At 32.1% G+C, this 15,024-nt stretch overlaps 1 non-coding gene and 1 pseudogene across 1 annotated transcript; both read right to left on the bottom strand.

Annotated features, from left to right (window-relative positions):
- Positions 1 to 11,278: 11,278 nt before the first annotated feature.
- On the bottom strand, positions 11,279 to 13,952 carry LOC110272058 (replication protein A 70 kDa DNA-binding subunit A-like; annotated as a pseudogene).
- Positions 13,953 to 14,437: 485 nt separating this feature from the next.
- On the bottom strand, positions 14,438 to 14,545 carry LOC148565112 (small nucleolar RNA R71). The gene has a single exon (XR_015885156.1). It is a non-coding gene; the product is annotated as a small nucleolar RNA R71 (small nucleolar RNA).
- Between the last annotated feature and the right edge of the window lie 479 nt (positions 14,546 to 15,024).

Genomic DNA, 15,024 nt, shown 5'->3' with positions numbered 1-15,024 from the left:
AATTAGAAAAAGATATATTATTACTTATTTAAAAAAATATTGAATATGAGATATTTCTAATTTTGATGATCTAATTACGTCGACTGAGTTTTATCTATTAAAATTAATGGGGTGATTTTATAGTTAAATTATTGAGAGGGAAGGAGAAAAAGGGTTTAGGTTTTATCAAAAAATCACTAACTAATATATCCTACAAAACAACACTTATTTTTTTATACTTTCTATGAATAATTTAAATTACTTCCGTATGATTTATTTTTACTCCTTATTCATATATTTTAATAATTTATACACAAAAAAAATTAAAGTATGTAACTATGTATACACTTTTTTTCCCCAATTATGAAGAACGTTATATATAATTGACATTTTTTTCTTTCCTTTTGGGGTTATAATGGTTGGTGGGTTGATGCATTTGTAACTTTTTGCTAAATAACCACTCACTAATCACTATATATATATATATATATATTACTTATCTATTACAATTTGACATTTTTCTAATGTAATGCTAAGAAAGTAAGAAAATAACATTATTTTATTCTGCTTTAATATTTATATGTATATTATGTATAACATTGAAAATTATATAAAGGTTATAGCTAAAATTATCTAATTAGTGAAGCAAGAATTTTGAAAGTTAAAATAAAAAGGTTTAATAATCACTAAAATAAGTTTAAACTATTGCAAACTAATTATATATTGCTTATCAAAAAATTTTTCAATAAAAAGTTAAATATTCTAAAGTATTAACAACTCCATTAATTGCTTCACCTTGAATAAATTAGTGATATGGATATGTATCATTGTGAATCCATAGTGGATGAATCATGATGCAACTTTTTTTTAATCACTGTACATATAGCATATTACAATTGTCTTTCAATTAATTATATACTAATTCAAGAAGATTGTGATACCTTCCATCGAAGTCACTTCCATGGTTGGTGTGGTGAATGTGTTTGCAGACTTAGTTCCTGCGAGCAAAAAATTAGGGCCATGTAAAAATTTAGACACTTTCACTTCACCCGTATAGAAGACAACATGATCTAAAGTAGTTTAGGAACATGGCTTTGTGGTAGTTGTTTTATTATTCGTGATTGTTACCTTCTTGGGTGCATGAGACTGTGGTTTGCTTTCTTTTAGCTAATATGAATGCTCTCTCAATTCTCGCGTGTCGTGCTGCCCCTGTAGAGATCATTTTGTGTTTAATATCAGTATATATGTCTAGCTATTTACTTCAATCTACATTATTTTTGTTATTGCTTGTTTACCTTTTGATGGTGGACTTAGCGGCCATTGGCTTACTGATGAAATCGGTATAGAAACATTTTTCTTAATCTGGTTTTCACTTCTTCCATCACATTGATCTTGATCTATAATACATCCATCAACTGCATAGTCCATTAGATTTTCCTTGTCCTCTACATTGAAAGTAGTTTGTATAACTCCTAAAGTGTTTACCATAGCTTCAACAACCAAACATGTGCACTTATAAAAGGAAAAATAAAACTAACTCTCGTGTTTATGTATGCCTAGGTTCTTTTGCTGATATTTTCATCATATTGTGTGGACCCATATAAATTCGAGTGTATCAATTCTTTTTTAATTTTGGTTTTAAACATGATAATTCATGTCCACAACTATAAGAATAAGCTGAGTGATTATTAATTAGATCACATGATAACACCTTATTTAATTAGTCATATAATTTTTTTCACAACTATGGCTCAATCAGCTTCTTAGCAGTGCTTTTTTATGTATCTTATATATAAATGAATCGAGCATACTATTATTCAATATAGTGATATACATACTCTTTATAAATGTACCGTTATACTAAAACATTGTTTAATATCCTAGATTGAGAATATGTGTTAAAGAACTACAATACTTAAGGTTGTTATATGGAATACTAACACTACTTAATACCAATTTTGAACTCAATAGCCGTATATGTAAAACAAAACACTACTCATAAATAGAAATAAATAATGCATTACATATGTGATTTAGTTTTCACATATATCGGCATATATTAGATTAACCTACCAAAACCATTAGCTGACCATTTCATATTAGCTCTATTACTGAAACTGTCCTACGAACTGATGACACACAAAAAAAAATAGCATTCCAAAGCCTTGATCAAACTGAGTCTATTAACAGTAATCTGCATACTCATTACAAAACCAAAACACCTAATGGTTTCCAATGACTTGTAGATGTATCAGCAACTAATAATTGCTTATATATATAAAGATCCTTTAACCTAATAGGCTGGATGCCTTTGTAGTCCCAATTCATTGTTATCATAAACTGTATTATCCCTACTATCATCTGAAAAATTAGTTATGAATTAGGATGTCAATTAATGAAATGCTAGTTTCTGTACAAAAAATTTCTTGTGAGTCACATGGATAACCCATGAAATCAATCATTTTTTTGTTCATTAACCAACTATAATCATGGCTATCAGTCGTATGAAACATATTTTGATGCTCCTGCTTGGAAAGAAGGCTATTTCTTTGGATACTGTACTACAGAGTATGGTATGTTTACCTTGTTAGGAAGCAATGCCCACACACTTCCTTTTCTTAGCTATCTTGGTTGCTCTTTCCATCCTAGCATGCTTTGAGTCATCTAATATCAAAATAACACTTCACAGTCTAACATACATAATCACAGAACTCTTCTGGTTCAAATTCTTTGTTTATGCTAATTACCTCTTGATAATGTCACTTGTGACAGCACATTAGACCCCAAGAACGGCGTGTCCTCTGTTGTCTGAATGTTGGGTTTTTCATTTATGTCTATAGTTTCTGCAACATTAGTTGTTCTAAAACCAATGGTGAAGCTATTATCTAAAATTCTACGTGGTTGCTCTTCAGCAATTCTGTGAATAGGTGGTACCAATCCTGTATTTTTTGTATTAAATGGCTATAATTAGACCTATATAAGCCAAAAATGATTGACCCCAACAACTTGCTAATATAAAAAATGTTCTTGAAATCTTCTATAATGGAAAGATTTATTTGATTAATATAAAATATTTCTGCACTTATATGAATTTATAGGTTCTTACCTAAGCCTGGAATGTCACTTGCATTTTTCTGTTGAGTTATTTCATTAGCTAAAGAACTACAACCTGTTTTGTTCGTGAAGCTTAACCATTCGTTGCTACGTAGTTCATACACCTTCCTCTTATTGTTGAACCTACAACACCTTTCATCACCTGCGTAATTAATAAGTGGAAGTTAATAGTGGATAGTATAAACTGTTTTGACAACGTGAAGATCCTTTTTCACTCCAACTGTAAACCAAAGCCCTAAAATCCTTATCTTTTTATTGTAATTTAACCGTACATCTATAGAAGACTCGTTTAGGAAGGATACTAAATGAGTGTGAAAACTGAATAGCAAGCTATCTGGTTTCAATAAGTTGTTTGTAAATTTACCTGGAATATTACTTCTTGTATTGGATTGGACCTCTGAAAGTGGGGTCCTTAGTGAGTTCGAAATTGGAGCCTTTTCTTTTGAGGACAGAACACGGTTCTCCTTCTCATCCATCTTCGTTGCACCGTCCATCCTATCAACATTGAAAAGCTATAACTAAAATTTCTTCTGCTGTATTTTCAGTTTCTCTAAATCATGAAGTTACCTTTCGATGCCTGAGTAGAACTTTCGATGGCTCACAATTCTTGTGTGGTGAGATTAAGGGAAAAGCAATGCAGGCGAGAATAGAGGAGATTTGGTTGAAATTATCATGAGATCTGCTCGCTTAAGGCCTTCCCTTCTGTCTTGTAGCCAAGATCCAATCTTTGTTGCGAGTTCCTCTTTGTCTTTCTTCTTTTCGAGTTCAACTTGGTTGAATTTTCTGGAAGAAAAGAGACTGTTTTACATTAGAAGGTGAGCATTTTATATCTTATGTTATGCTAGTCTTTTTGGGTTTAATTAGCTTATTCACCTTTTGCATTCAGCTTAGAATTCGAAAGAATTTTGGTGTACCTGGATTTCAGCTTAATTTACAAAATGCTTCATAAATCCCGCAAAACCTGGATTCTTGTTTTTAAAAATTTTTTATGGGAGCTTGATTTATTCATATGTTACGGGGTTTCCTGTAAATTTCCCTTTGTTTCTTACATAGACAGGCTGGAATATTTAAACTTTTGTAGCTACCAATTATTTTTTATTCTCATATGAATAGGAATTTCCTAATTTATATGAATGGATTTTGGTTCAAATTCTAACTCTTTTTATTTTTGAATTCAGTGCAAACGAATAGTCCAATTGGATTAGGTCGTTGGTAGGTAACTAATGGGTTTCCTTCTTTTATCCAATTTCATCAATTTTCAAATGGTGTTTAGTTGAAGATATAACTATTTTTAGCTTAATTTATGTACTAATCCCTTTGAATTTAGCAATTAGAGTCTTATGTAGATTCAACGGTTGTGTGAATTTTAGTTAGCCTCAATTATTTTCCAGGAATCTCAACTATGGATTTGTTAATGTTTTTGTTGTGGTAATTGATGATCTTGGTATCAATTATGTGTACTACCTATAAGAGCCAACTCTAGCGAGTTTTTCAAATTTCTCTTGCACACTTTATTGTTAAAGAACCAGATAAACAGTTCTCAAAAGGACCAAAAAGATGATATATTTGATTGATTCAATAGTGCTGTGATTTATTTTAGGCTTAGTTAACCATTTCTTCTGTGAAATAGATATAGAGCCTGGGCTGCATTAGTAAACAGTAATTCTAATTCACGTTTGGATTTGATTATTCTATTTTTTGTTAATCAATTTGTGACAATTGTAGTAGAGCAAACAATGAATAAGGGTTTGTCCCTCGTTTATTCATGCCTACCTTTTTAATTTGGTTGACTTTTATAAACCTAGACTTGTCTGGTATTGTTAGAATAATTCATGTTCACATATCCTGTTTGTGTATCACCTACTTGGTTATCTATCCTAATTGCAATTATATTACTCTGGTAAAGGGGTATCGGGTTCATGCTCATTGATTCTATTCCATTGTGTGTCAAAAATTCTGTTGCACTTCATAATGCATAAAATAAGTATATATACTATTCATGATATCACTAAAAATATTTATATATGCATACAACCTGTTAGATACTGATGTTTTAAAAATATCCACACTACAACTCTCTCAACATTTTTGCCAAACAAGACAGTCTTCGAATCACAAAAATAAATGTCTTGGCATACACTAACAACTCGAAATATTATATGAACATGGTTGTGATGCTTGATAAGATAATGTGTATTTGCTTCTCACCTTATCATTTCTTTGTTCCATCACCCACTGCAGGTTTTGTGACTGTCATAGCTTATGCAATATGGTTAACACAATAGATTTATGGGTTCCAGATTATATTGCTAGTGGGTGCATTGGTAAGAATTTAAAAATTACTTTATGCCAGTTATCTGCTTTGAATGATTTCCTTGACAAAAGCCAGGTTAAACCCAATTATTGTTGCATTAAATTATGTATTTTCTAATTTAAATATGCATAAAGGACTATATAATGAAATTGTCAAATTTCTCCTTGAAAAATAATAATTATGGAGAACAACAAATAAATTTGCATTATATATATGTGATATTCATAATTTATTCAATTGCTAATAGGATTTAACCTGCTACTTCTATTTCACAAGGATGGGGCTTACCTTACAATATTTCATAATATAAAGAGAAATAACTTTTTTACATAGTTAGATGCTAACAATATGAACTACTTTCATTCCAAAAGGATGGGGCTTACCTTACAACATTCATGGTATCAAAAGAAACATAAACTCCTAACAAACTTAGATACTAACTACATAAACTAAATTTGGGGACCATCAACAACTGTGAAAACATATACCATACATTTCTATTTTAGGGATTAAGTGATAATTTTAGCTATAAAGTAAACCATGTGGAGTCCTTCAGAGTGCAATATGATTGTTTTCACATTCACATGCTCCTGCCAAGTACGGTGTACCAAATTCTCCTTTCTTCCTTTCATATACTTGAGTCTTGAAATTAAAACATCCGTACCTTCGGTGTCATTAAAACCCTTATAACCACTTCTAGCCTCCATGACTGATATAATGTCCTTGTCAACGAACAATATTGGAGTGTATGGAATACCAAATCCGGACACCCTCAACATCTTCTCCCACTCTAGATCATGGTCCCAATTCTTCCTCAACTGCCAAACCATGACCTGTCTTGTGAAGCCGACATTGCGATATGTAACAAAACGGACTCCGTCATTGAACTGAGTTAGTGCGTGGTAATCAGATTTGACTTTCATGGGTATCATAGCCTCGTGAAACATCTTCTGGATGAGATTGAAAGTAATTATTGATGATGCCTCGATGCGGTTAGCACCTTCCCACCCTATCCAATAAAAAAGTCCATCCTTGACGACATACTTGGGTCCAATTTTCTGCATATTTGTTTCAAATGTCCCAAAATGAGTCCAATCTCTTTCAAAGGATGTGTACAAACACCATGATAGCATTCTCTGTGAGAAATTCTTCTTCAAGGCGTGGAGAATCCTATACTCGATGGTGTCTTCAAGAAAACCAAATGCGTATATCGAAACAACATGAGCAAGGTGCTTGATGGATTCATCGAATGCATATCGCTTCTTGCTCGTGAGAGGATTCCATATGAGTAACCTGGAATTAAGGCCACCCATTGAGATCCTCAAGCATATATTGCCATGGTCAGAACTAATGACAGCATAAAAACCAAATTGTTGGTTCTCCGTGGGTACGTTGAATTGCACCTGACGGCCGTCGTCGACAAATGCTCTAACGAACCATAATGAGTTTTGATGACTGGGAGGGTATCCTATCCCAATGATAACACTCCTATTTCATTCTTTATTTTCTTTGTAGTTCTCCTTCACAAATGTTGGTATGCAAAGTCTAAAGTTCCAAGCTTTGCTTAGGCTCCTGCACCTACCCACCGTCTTGGGGTCTGCCCTCACAAATATTCTCCATAAAAGATCCTCACCAAGATGGGGAAGATGAGTCTTCATGGGAAGGAATTCACTCATTGTTGATATGCAAGAGCAGAAGTTTTGAGAAATAGTCTTTAGAGAGAGAGAGAAATGTTTTAGTTTGGTATTCACCGATCTCTTCTTAGTAGTGTTTATATAAGCCATTGTGAAGATGATTTTCTTAGACCTTCCTATAGATCTACTTCAAATTATCAAGTATAAATACAATGTGATTCCTTAAAGGATGTATAAGGAAATCTGTTTAGTGGTTTCCTCCAAAACCATTTATTAGCTCATACTAATGACATACCTATCATTGTCACATAGAGTATTGCGCGCATGAGTATCTAAAATAAAATCGATTCGATCTCATGGCTCACATAATTTTGCTAACCTTGATGATCAAATTGATGTGTAACATTATAGTAATACCCATTGTTCTCCCCTAATAATGTTAGCTCCCCACATAAAGTAGGTAACTATGTATACGCTCTTTTTTTTTCCCAATTGTAAAGCTCATTATAACAAAATGGCATTTCTTTTTTCTTCTTTCGGTGTTATTGGTGTTTTTTGGGTCGATGCATTTTTTATTTGTTGATAGGTAGCTAGCTAGTCACCAATAAATATACACATATTACCTATTTATTATAATTTGACATTTTCTTAATGTAATTCAAAGAAATCAAAATAACTGCCATCATTTTATTCAACTTTATTGTGTATAATTATATATATATATATATATATATATATATATATATGTCTAAATTTTCTAAATTTTCTAGCATGAATTTAGTATCATAAAGTAAAAAATTATTTATAAAATAAGGTAGTTTCAAATACTTTAAACTTATTTTAAATTTCCTCTCAAAAATATATTTTTTAAAAGAGATACGAAATATAAATTATTAGCAAATCTATTAATTGATTCATCGACGAAGGGAATAGTGATGTGGGTATGTCTCATTGTGATCTGCTCTGCTGTGTGATAACACTTATTAAGTTAAGGTGACCATTTATATATTTTTTTTTTACTTGTTGGACCACGAGACCTGATATTTCATATCAATTACCATTTAAAGACTGCCATTAGTATATGTTTCGATGAATATTAAATATCTTTTGACCAAAAGGTTATAATATTTACATTTTAATAGTTTGCACGGTTTAGTCTATAATATTATGACAAAGCCATAATTTTTACTTTTTAGAAAATTGTAAAATAAGTCATAGGTTATTAGAATTTAACCAAAAGATATTATCCTATGTCTTTAAAACATTGCACCCATTTCAAAGCTGTGGAATGTCACTTGCTTCTTTCTTAATGTAATTCAAATAAATTAAAACAAATCTACTATCATTTTATTCAACTTTTTTATAAATAATTTTATCTACATAATATTATAATCGTACATGTTTATTTTGACTTTTGGACCACAAGGGCTGATATTTCATATCAATTACCATTGAAAGATTGTTATATATTAGTATATGCTTTGATGAATACTTCTTAGCTTTTACCGAAAAGGTTATAGTATTTATATTTTCATAGTTTGCACGGTTTAGTGTATAATATGATGACACAGATATAGTTTTTAGACAACTGTAACATAAGTCTTAGGTTATTATACGTTATCCAAAGGATATTATCCTATGTGTCTCTAAAAAGTTGCACTTATTTGAAATTCTGATTGTTAAGACCAACAAGTCTTACCATATTAGAAAAATGTCCTCATATTTCTGCCAAAGCAATCTTTACTTGATCTACCTTGTTAAGCATTAGATTTTGTACTCCAATCATTCATTCAAAAAGATAAACCTATCTTGTATAAGTGTGCAAATAATCTTTATGCTTCTGATTATGGTGGTCGTATTTTTTATTCAAAAATATGAGTCAAGAACTATTAAACTTGGGGGTTTGGACATAAAAAACTTCTTCAAATCACTTGATATCACCAGTCTACGAAGACCTATTTTACTTGGGGCTTTGGACATAAACTACTTCGTCAGATCACTTCAAATCACCAGTTTACTAAAACATAAAAATGATATGATTGGATTTTCTAAAACTGAGTTATCGTTGCCTTAGTTGACTAATTAGCAACCTGTGGCATTTCTTTAGCTTATCTTTATTACATACACGCATATCAAACTTCTCCACATTGACAAACACCTATTTGGTTAATCTCTTCTTTTGAGCAATCCTAGACATGTATGGGATTTACCTGTTTGTTTCTATGAGTCAACATAGAAAGATATTTTACTTGTTGAATATTATGATAATCATTTACTAATAGCTTTCGTTTATCTAATACATGTTTGTGGCCACGGCTATTAATCTTATCATCACTTTAGTAGTAAATAATAGTAAACGGCATGTTTTTGTTTATATAAGTCTCATATCAGACATCATATACAAGCATGGACAAAATTTTCACTTAAGTAAGTTAATCTCTTGTATTATATTTTCAAAATAAACAGTTTCAACCATATTTCCTGGGTCTTTGAACAGACATAAACTCTATCATGCCACTTTATGATAGTAATTAGATAATACATTATATTTATATAAAAGGCTTCCCTCAGTCTTTGATAAATCACCTTTTTTCCTGTACAAATGGTCAAACTGTGCATTTTTTCTCTCATCTTTGCAATAATATCAAGCTTTTATGCAATTAGAATTGAAGTTTTGGGTCATATTTTCTTTGGATCTAGCCTTTGCTTGTAACACGCTTAACCATTTTGAGGTATGAGTAGACTTGCTATATATATATATATATATATATATATATATATATATATATATATATATATATATATATATATATATATTGTGTTTAAATTCTAATACTACTACCTGACATATATATATATTTATTGTGTTTAAATTCTAATACTACTACCCGACATCTTTCTTAAACATATTTGTCTTTACATCTATTAGATAAAAAGTTACCCTTCTTTATTCATAAAATACTTGAACCTCTTTTTAGTCTTAGTCAATCTATCAATGGTACTCAAACTCTTATGGTTATGGATATCAATAGTACTCACATCCCTATGGCTGCATGTATTCTTTCGATGTGATTTCTATTTATTAATTTTTATCTTATATCACTATTGATCCGTAAATTAAGGGATTTGTTCAAGGTGATGGGAAATGGTGATATGTTGTGATACAAATATATTAGTTCAGCTTTTATGTAAAAGAAAAGCCCTTTTAATATGAGTTAGCCATGAGATGCAACACTTCATCCCAAATTAAAGACCAAATTTTGAAAGTTAAAATAAAAATAAGATTAAACTAAAATAAAAAGGTTTAATAAAAACTAAAATAAGTAAATAAAAATAAGATTAAAATAAAATAAAAAGGTTTAATAAAAACTAATATCAAGAGGTTTACTTTATATCTGTCCTTTTTTAAATAGCTTAACAACTCACCTTATTATATACCTAATTTATGTAAATTATTGAAATTTCACCATGTGATATAATTAAACCTTTTTTCCCCATTAATTTATCTGTGCTAACTAATCTCTCCTATTTTTTCTGTGTAGAATCGAAGCTAGGTTACTATTCTTTATTAAATATGATACTGTATTTATTTGCTAACACATTGCATAATTTTTTATGGCTATCGTTTCTCTCTAAATTATATGATGGGTTGATGACATCCTGTAAAGCAAGTTTGATTGAACACCATTATATTTAGTGATCCAAAATTCAATTTCCATATACAAATTGGATGCTTGTCTATGAGGAGTAAATTTATATTTGTGCACTTCTAATTACCTTATTATATACCTAATTGTTTTATATATCTTGAAATTTCACCAGGTATATATATTGACTACACAACTTTAGTCATATTCATGTGTGATATATATTCCCCTTTTTTGAGGTAATTCTTCTATGTGCTAACTTATCTCTTCTATCTATCCTATATATAAATGAAGCGAGCTTATTATTATAGTTAATATAGTGATATGCCTACTGTTTTTAAATGTACCGTTCTATTGAAACATGGATTAATATCCTAGATTGAGAGTATGTGTTAAAAAAATAAAATAATTAAGGATTTTATATGGAATACCAACACTACTCAATACCAAAATTAAACTCAATGCCAACATATATGTAAAATAAAACACTACTCATAGATAGAAATAAATAATGCATTACAAAGCAAATTTAGTTTTGACATATATTGCCATATATTAGATTAACCTACTATAATCATTAGCTGAGCATTTCATATTAGCTCTATTACTGAAACTATCCTACGAAATAAGGAAACACAAAAGAAAACATCATTCCAAAGCCTTGATCAAACTGAGTCTATTAACTCTAATCTGCATACTCATTACAAAACCAAAACACCTAATGGTATCCAAACATATACTTTTAAGATAGTCACAGTCAGTTATCACTCTCATTTATTTGAATCTTCTACCTCTTTCCAGCCTTTCGGCTAAATTTGTTTGTCGAAAAACCCAACTCATCTTTGGTGTCAATATTAATATGCACGGACTGCTTTAGCCCCACGGGAGCTCTTTTTGCAGGCGTTTTGGACTTCAGGCTTGTGACACTGTCTTCGACACCATCTTGATAACACAAACTCTAATAATTATTAAACTCAGTTCATTTTTTAAAAATTGGTGAACCAAATTCATAAAATGTTAGTATAATAACTCACCAAAGAAACCATAGATTCAGTATCATTATGCATATTAACCACCACCGCTGATATACCAATTGAGTCACTGCACCCGGTCTCCTACATTGATGCACAGGGGGATGCTACTTATAAATTATAATACATGAACTTAACTGAATACAAACTAATCGGCTTGTAAATTAAAACTTAAACAAAATACATACAATTAGATTAGCAGAAGCATTGTTTTGTACTGGTTTGGGGTGATTCATCTCCACAATATCTTCATCATCACATATTTTCATGACCGTGTAAACATGGTCATACTGTTTTATGTTCGATGCTTTGACATTTATTTTGAAGAGTAACCGCCTATCCATCATGCTATCCAATGTAGGAGGATAACCTTCTCCATCACTACTCTATTCAGATCCAAGAAAATCCAACATAAGTTAAGATGGCAATACACGTAAGAAAGCTTTGAACCATGATGCATATTTGACTTACTTCCTCATCCTTTATCTGCTCAGCTTGCCTCCCACACAGTTGTGCCATCTCCCTATCCCACATCAGCAACATGATGCTCCCAGTTCCATCATATACTAATACCTCAACCTTAAACCTGAAACAAATGCTAACTTAAACCTAGTCCATACTAAAAAATATAACATGCACCTGCTGTACCAAGTTTAAATAACACACCTAAGTGATGCACTTGCATGAGTGTGGCCACACTTGCCACACTCATATCTGTTGCCAATTGGAGTTTCTACTTTCTTCGGACACTTTCGACATGATTTATAGAACCAATCATCCTTTCCAACATTAATTGAAACAATAGTACCAGCAATCCATATAGGTCCTTCCTGAAAACAAATTAACCAAAAAATAACTTATTAGCCAGTGCTATTTTTTCATAAGATAGGTTCTGTTATATATTATCTTCACCTGTGAAGAGCTCAGGGCTTCTTCTATTGTTTTGACCACGACATCTCCATTTTTTATTTCGTCTGCACTAGATCGCAGACCATGCAATGTAACTTGACTTATCCTGGTCGAGTTAGACGGCTTTCCAGAAAGCCTCCTACATATTCTCAAGATTCAGAGATAAAAATCTTATTCTTTAAGGTTTTGTTGCATACAAACTAACTGCATATCAAACTAACCTGTTACGGAAATCTTTGACTTCATCCAAATCAGGGTTAATACGTAACTTTGATATATCAAAATGACTCTGCATTGACGTTTTTCCTGCCACAAATTCGGTTTACAGTGAGTCATATGAACATATCATTTTGATGAAAATAATTTCTAACCTTAAAAAGCACATAATGATATAGACATATACCGTTCCACCTGCTGGGTTTAAAAACGTGTGCCATAACTATCAATGGCTCAACCCTCCCTTCTTCAAGATATGGAAAAAGCTAATCAACCATGTCTCCAAACAACACACAACTAATACTATTGTTTCTGAACAACATTCACAAATATAAGAAGGTTCCTTAGTGATATAATAATTTATGTTTAATAATATATGAACCTGGAATCATATTGTCTCACTCAAGGTCCTCAAGAATGACAGCCAATCTTTTAGTCTCTCTTCCTTTGCTAGTTATGAGTTCTCTTGGATCCTCCTTGCAAACCACTTCCCCTATGACATCTACACCGCATTTGAAGTTGATATGAAAATAAATGACTAACACAACTTGGTTTGATTTTGCAATTTATTTGAATATAACTGATAACGTAAACTCTTACCGATTAGAACTGAATCTTCCAGCTTGTCAGCAGCAAGCAGCTCCGGAATGGGCTTAAAGCTAAATGCTTCAAGAGGATAACTTGGTTTAGAAACTGGCTGAACTGTGGTCCTATGTGAAAAACTTAAGGACCATCTATTGTTGGTTGTCTTGATTTTTTCCTTCTTGTCGACCACAATGAAATGGGTCATGATGTACATCTTGAACTCAACAATCTTACCTCTCCATTTCTTTAGTAGAGGTTTAGGGATTGAGGCTTGGATCCTTCCACCCTAAAGATCATACAGGCATAATGTCAAGAAAGTTCAAAAAAAAATTTTACAAACTAATAGATATATATGAAAGTTTAACAAACTTGCCTGAATATCTTGAAGAACTATCTCTATGCCATTGATCTCTTTTTCATTGAATCTATTTGGAACTTCCCATAGATGGACAACATAAACCTGAAAATTCCATTCGAGTTTTCTTGCATTCACACCCATTAACATATCAAATACCTCTGCCATTCTTATACGAAATATTTGTTCAAGCAGTTTTTTTGTATATGCTATGTAAAATTATTTGTTCAAGCAGTTTATCATGTACTGACTATGACACCCTTATATAGGGAACTTTAAAATTTTGAACACCAGAAAAGCAGATTTAACCGCGCTTGGTTGGTCCTTCTTTATTCACAAATCCTATTCAGTTACAACAAAGCCACCTGTCAAGCAACGGAAGCTACCACTCATCGAGTATATGAAGCTACACGTGTCAAACAACCAACTACCCACTACATACTTATTATATATTAATAGATTCTTGCAAATCTGTGACACTGTCAAGACCAATGGAGTTGATCCCGAGGTCTACAGGCTTATGCTTTTCCCTTTTTGCTGTAAGAGACAGAGCTAGAACATGGTTGGATTCACAACCGAAGGATAGCTTGAACTCTTGGGATAAGCTGGTCAGTGCTTTCCTGGCCAAATTCTTTCCACCTCAAAAGATGAGCAAGCTTAGAGTGGAAATCCAAACCTTCAGACAGAAGGAAGGAGAATCCCTCTATGAAGCTTGGGAAAGATATAAGCAACTGATCAAAAGGTGTCCTACTGACATGCTTCCAGAATAGAGCATCATAAGTATATTCTACGATGGTCTGTCTGAGTTGTCAAAAATGTCATTGGACCATTCTGCAAGAGGATCTCTTCACGTGAAAACCCTTGCAAAAGCTCAGGAACTCATTGAAATGGTTGCAAATAACCAGTTCATGTACACCTCTGAGAGGAATCCTGTGAACAATGGGACGCCTCAGAAGAAGGGAGTTCTTGAAATTGATACTCTGAATGTCATGTTGGCTCAGAATAAAATATTGACTCAGCAAGTCAATATGATTTCTCAGAGTCTAAATGGATTGCAAGCTGCATCCAACAGTACTAAAGAGGCATCTTCTGAAGAAGAAGCTTATGATCCTGAGAACCCTGCAATAGCGAGGTGAATTACATGGGAGAACCCTATGGAAACACCTAGAATCCTTCATGGAGAAATCATCCTAATCTCTCATGGAAGAATCAACAGAAGCCTCAACAAGGCTTCAATAAT

Source organism: Arachis ipaensis, chromosome B5 (genome assembly GCF_059453495.1).
Source record: "Arachis ipaensis isolate K30076 ecotype BB chromosome B5, ASM5945349v1, whole genome shotgun sequence".
NCBI lineage: Eukaryota > Viridiplantae > Streptophyta > Magnoliopsida > Fabales > Fabaceae > Arachis > Arachis ipaensis.
This window is presented reverse-complemented; position numbering and strand designations above follow the sequence as displayed.